This window comes from Triticum aestivum, chromosome 2A (genome assembly GCF_018294505.1).
Source record: "Triticum aestivum cultivar Chinese Spring chromosome 2A, IWGSC CS RefSeq v2.1, whole genome shotgun sequence".
Taxonomy (NCBI): Eukaryota; Viridiplantae; Streptophyta; class Magnoliopsida; order Poales; family Poaceae; genus Triticum; species Triticum aestivum.
Window position 1 is genome coordinate 167,320,548 of NC_057797.1, and position 6,176 is coordinate 167,326,723.

Genomic DNA, 6,176 nt, shown 5'->3' on the forward strand with positions numbered 1-6,176 from the left:
TGTTGAAGAAACTTCGAGAGCATCGCCTTTATGCCAAATTCTCTAAATGTGAATTCTGGTTGTCAGAAGTGACCTATCTTGGACATGTAATTTCTGGTAAAGGCATTGCGGTTAACCCTGAGCGAGTTCAAGCCATCCTTAACTGGACTCCACCTGAATCGGTCAAGCAAGTTCGGAGTTTCCTTGGCCTAGCAAGCTATTGTCGTCGCTTTGTCGAGAACTTCTCCAAAGTTGCCAAACCTCTAACCGAACTCCTCAAGAAAGATAAAAAGTTCGAGTGGACTCCACAATGTGAGCACAGTTTCCAGGAACTGAAGAGACGTTTAACCTCTGCTCCCGTACTGGTACCACCGGATTTTTCCAAGGATTTTGTTATCTACTGCGACGCCTCGCGACAAGGAGTAGGCTGTATTCTCATGCAAGATCGACACGTAATTGCTTATGCTTCACGGCAATTACACCCACATGAGGAAAACTACCCCACTCATGATCTAGAGCTTGTAGCTGTAGTCCATGCACTCAAAACATGGCGACATTATCTTCTCGGTAATCGTTGCGAAATCTACACTGATCACCAAAGTCTGAAGTATATATTCACCCAACCAGATTTAAATCTCAGGCAAAGACGTTGGGTCGAGTTGATCACAGATTTCGACTTAGGAATAACTTACACCCCAGGGAAAGCCAACGTCATGGCTGATGCGCTAAGTCGTAAATCTTATTGTAACAACCTGATGTTACAACAAAGTCAACTGCTTCTCCATGAGGAATTTCGGAAGCTTAACCTTCACATTGTTCCTCAAGGATTTCTTTCCACCTTGGTGGCGAAACCTAGCCTTACGGATCAGATCATCAAAGCACAGAAAGTAGATCCAGGAATTTCCCGCATCAAGAGAAACATCAAGAAAGGAGTTGCGAATTGTTTCTCCATCGATGATCAAGGAGTCGTATACTTCGGGAATCGGCTAGTGGTCCCCAAGGTGCGAAACCTGAGGCGATTGATCGTTAAGGAAGCTCATGAATCTCCTCTCACTATTCATCCCGGTAGCACTAAGATGTATCAGGACCTACGCCAAAGGTTCTGGTGGACTAGGATGAAAAGAGAAATTGCTCAGTATATTGCTAACTGCGACGTCTGCCGTCGTGTAAAAGCAGAGCATCAACGGCCTGCTGGCACCCTTCAACCCCTAGTTATTCCTGAATGGAAATGGGATAAAATTGGTATGGACTTCATCACCGGTTTTCCCAGGACCAAGAGAGGGAATAATGATATCTTCGTCGTTGTCGATCGTCTTTCCAAAGTAGCCCATTTCCTACCTGTTCGCGAGAGTATAACCGCTAGTCAATTGGCAGACTTATACATCTCCCGAATAGTGTCTCTCCATGGTGTTCCTTTGGAAATTAACTCGGATCGAGGAAGTCTTTTCACCTCTCGATTTTGGGAAAGTTTCCAAAATGCTATGGGAACCCGCCTTTCTTTTAGTACTGCTTTCCACCCTCAATCAAGTGGTCAAGTGGAACGCGTCAACCAGATTCTAGAAGACATGCTTCGAGCTTTTGTTATCTCATTCGGAATGGAGTGGGAGAAATGCCTTCCATTTGCCGAATTTGCTTATAACAACAGTTATCAATCCAGCTTGGGCAAAGCCCCTTTTGAAGTTCTCTATGGACGAAGGTGTCGAACTCCTCTTAACTGGTCAAAAACCAGGGAAAGACAATTCTTTGGCCCGGATATGATTCAGGAAGCAGAAGAGCAAGTTCGCATCGTTCGTGAAAAGTTGAAAACAGCCCAATCTCGTCAAAAGAGTCAATATGACCGAAAACATAAGGCTATGACTTTTGAGGTTGACGAGAAGGCTTACCTTCGGGTTACTCCTCTGAAGGGAACCCATCGCTTCAGTATCAAGGGCAAATTGGCTCCTCGTTACATTGGACCTTTTCGCATTCTCGCAAAACGAGGAGAAGTTGCCTACCAATTGGAACTACCTCCGCATCTCTCCAGAGTCCACGATGTCTTCCACATTTCCCAACTCAGGCGTTGCTTCTCGGATCCTATCCGTGGAGTGGACCACGAAACGCTTGATCTCCAAGATAATCTCACGTATCGAGAGTACCCCGTTCGTATCCTCGATCAAGCTGAGCGTACCACTCGACGTCATAATATCAAGTTTCTCAAGGTTCAATGGTCGCGCCATTCTGAGAATGAAGCAACTTGGGAAAGGGAGGATCGTCTTCGACTCGAGTATCCCGCCTTCTTCCCGGAGGAACCCAAATCTTGGGACGAGATTCTATTGAGTGGGGGTGAGTTGTCACACCCTAGCTAGTTCATGCATTAGTGTATGCATCATGTTTAAATATCATTTGAATTTGAAATGGGGAAGGACAGAACCCCCAGCCCCCCTGAAACCAACTAGGGTTTACTAAAAACTTTTTCAATGAACCTGAAATGCCCTTCTAAAATGTCCATCATTTTTTGTCTTGGTTCAGAACCTCTGCCAAAAGTGATGCACAATTTTCTAGGTCATCCTAAGGTCTTTGAGTTAATTCATAATTATTTGAATTTGGGCATTTTAAATTTATAAAATATCTCAAATGCTCAAATATCTCCAAACTAAAATGTTTCATGTTGGAAATAATCCAACCATGGACCAGGAGCAGTTTGGTGATTTTAGGAGTTGCCTAAGTATTTTTAATAATTCAACAAAGTTGCAGAAAAATAGAAAAAGGGAAATAACAGAAAACTTACTTGGCGCCCGCTAACCGGCCCACCTGCCAGCCCAGCCCAGCGCCGCGCCAGCGAGCTGCTTGCCGGCCAGGCAAGCAGGCAAGGTGCTCGATGGCGAGCACCGCATGGGTGCCACGCACCTGCTCGCCGCCTTGCCGCTCCACTCGCCCGGCTAACGCCATGGACCGATCCCTCTCTCTCCCCCGAACCCCCCAGACGCCCCCTCTCCTCCCCGGCTCCTCTCTCTCGTGCTCCCCCGCCATGGCCGACGCCACCGCAGCCACGCCGTCGTCGTAGACACGCTCCCCGCCGTCCGTGCTCCTCCTCACTGTGTCTAGGAGCTCCGCCGCCCTCAACTACGTCGAGCTAGCCGAGCCCCGCGTGCTCGAGTAGCCCGAGTCCACCGCATCGACTTCGCCCGAGTCCACCGTCGCCGGAGATCCCCTTCAACGCCGTCGTCGCTCCGGCCCGTCCCCGGCCGCACCAAGTGTTCCGTCGAGTTCCCTGTGAGCTTAACCATCTTCCCCTTCCTTCCTTTCTTGCCCCCGAGCTGTGTAGTGACCTCCCGGAGCTCAACCGCACCCACCGCCGCGGAGCTCGTCGCCGACGTGCTCCCGGTCACCCTCTGGCCACCACTTGGTGTCCATCGTGCTCACCACGTCATGTAGCACCTAACCAACTACTCCCTGCACCTCACCGACCCCTCTAGCCTCAAGTTCGCCTTCGGCCGAACTCCGGCGGCTGCCTAGGTCGTCGTCGGCGCCGATTCCGGCCGCCCCGACCCCAACCGACTCCACCAGAAGCTGCGGCATGTTCCCAGCTATCCATAGCCACCCTCCGCGGCTCGTTTGGTTGCCGAAACGGCCAAACTCACTTCCGCCGCCGCGTCGGGCTCGCCGGCGGCTAGACGCCGGTGCAGCCGATGTTGACTTCGACCACGGTGGGCCCTGGTTGACTCTGATGAGTCAATGATAGGTGGGGCCCAACCCTGTTAACTAAATAGGTTTAATTTTAATTAAACTTTAGCTAAACTAATTACCTTGACACCCTGGACCCACAGTCAGGTTTGACCTGGACGTCTCCGTTGACCCTGACGTCATTCTGACGCATGGCTGACGCAATAAATTAATTTCTGGATTTATTCTAATATAGGAAATTCCAGAATATAGTTCAAACTTCAAAAATTCATAACTTTTAATCTGTAACTCCAAATCAAACAAGTTATATATGAAAAATGATCAGAAAAATCCAATCTATCCATCTGTACTGTTTTCATGCATGTTTAAACAAGTTAACTTGCTGTTTAGTGCAAAACATGATAAAGCACTATTTAAGATCACAAATGTGTTTGGAATTTGAATCTTTGGTTCAAATTGGCTCAAACCCATCTGGTCTTAGTTGCATTAGCCCAACACACTCATATTGTCATGTTTCATGCATGCATCATATTGTCGCACATTGTTTGGTGATGGTTGTGCATCGGTGTTCTTTGCGGCAGGTTCTGCCTCCGAGGAGTACCGTGATTACCCTAGCAAAGAACCGTATCCGTGCATCGATCCATCAGGCAAGCAACCAACCATTTGATCATATCGATACAATCCCATGTTCTCGCTCTTGCTCTCTTTTACTGCATTAAGACAACGCGTTTCAAACTGCTATGTGCTACGGTAGTTGAACCCATTTCCTCTGCATGACCTGTCATTGCCACAGTAATTAGATGAAACCCACTAGCATGTGTAGGAATTGATTGAGCCATATGTATGTGTTGTTCCTACCTTGCTATGCCTGCTATGCTTAGAGTCGTGTCAGGTCTGGTTCATCTGGGTGATGGGCTAGAGTGAAATGATCATGTCGATAATGAGAGTGATGTGGTGAACACGATTGGTAAAGGTATCGATGAGAGGCCATGTAGGAGTACATGGTGGGTTGTTTCATTGAAGCCGACCTTAAGCACTGAGATCTGTATGTGTGATTTAAGAATCAGCTACTACCATGCATTGGGCCCGAAACCAATGGACCCTCTCGGCTTCTTATTCACCCTAGTTCTCTGTCCAGGAGTTGCAAGTAGTTTCTGGTGTTTGTAGCTTACTGGAGGCCGTGGACAGCGCTGACCCTAGGGGTGGGCTGTGATGCGGTAGGTACGTGGCCGGGAATACCGGACACCCGTTAGGTGTCACGGAACCCTGTACACATCGTTCGGGGCCGTATGGGAAACCTCGGCCGGACTCCCTGTGGATGGAACCTGGATAGGCGATAAACCTGGATTGGAGACTTAGGTGATTAGGTAGGTCGTGGCCGACACCCACGTTGGGCTTCCGCTTGAAGGTTGCCGAGTACATGTCGTGTAAACGACGGTAAGTGGTGAGAGCGTGTATGAAGAAGTACACCCCTGTAGGGTTAACATGATCTATTCGAATAGCCGCGTCCGCGGTAAAGGACTACTTGGTTGCCTATACAGTTCATAGACAAGTAAACTGGAAACTACTAAAAGCTTCAAGATAAGCGTGAGTGCCGAGGATGGCCCCTCCGTAGGAAGACGGAGGTGGATTCTCGGTTGTGTATTGAAGTGGTGAGTAGTGGACTCGTGTGCGCAAAACCATTTCAAGTTGGAGTCTCGTAGGATAGTCTAGCCAAGAGTCAAAGCTGGCTTGCTGCAATAACTCCACCAACCCTTCTTGATAATGTGCATGTATGTAGGATCTGACGTAAGTCTTGCTGGGTACCTTTGTACTCATGTTGCTATAATTTACATTTTACAGAAGGCGCTGCAACCCCTTCTGATGGGTTCTTCATAGACGCTGACATCGACGAGTAGACTAAGGCCCAAGTGGTGATCCTGAGCACGTGAGCACGTGAAGGACCATGTAGTACATTTTCCAAGCCTCTTTTATTTTACTAGTTGTCTGTACTCAGACAAGTTACTTCCGCTGCTGGTTTGTATGACTGTATGACTTGAATGTGGGTCGTGTGATCCGTACTTGTATGTATGTTATGTATGGCTCTCTGAGCCTTTAAATAAAGTACTTGTGTCGTAGAGTCATGTTGTGATGCCTTGTTGTATTTGCACATATCGAGCATATTGTGTGTATGATTGAAATGCTTGGTATGTGTGGGATCTGACTATCTAGTTGTTTATCTTTAGTAGCCTCTCTTACCGGGAAATGTCTCCTAGTGTTTCCATTGAGCCATGGTAGCTTGCTACTGTTCCGGAACACTTAGGCTGGCCGTCATGTGTCCTTCTTCGTTCTTGTGTCTGTCCCTTCGGGGAAATGTCACACATTGAGTACCGGAGCCCTGTTAGCCCGCTACAGCCCGGTTTACCGGAGTCCTGCTAGCCCAGTGCTACAGCCCGGACCCACTTGCTGATGACCGACACGTTCGATGCTGGGTCATGGATGCCTGTCCCTGTAAGTCTGTGCCACTTTGGGTTTACGACTAGTCATGTCAGCCC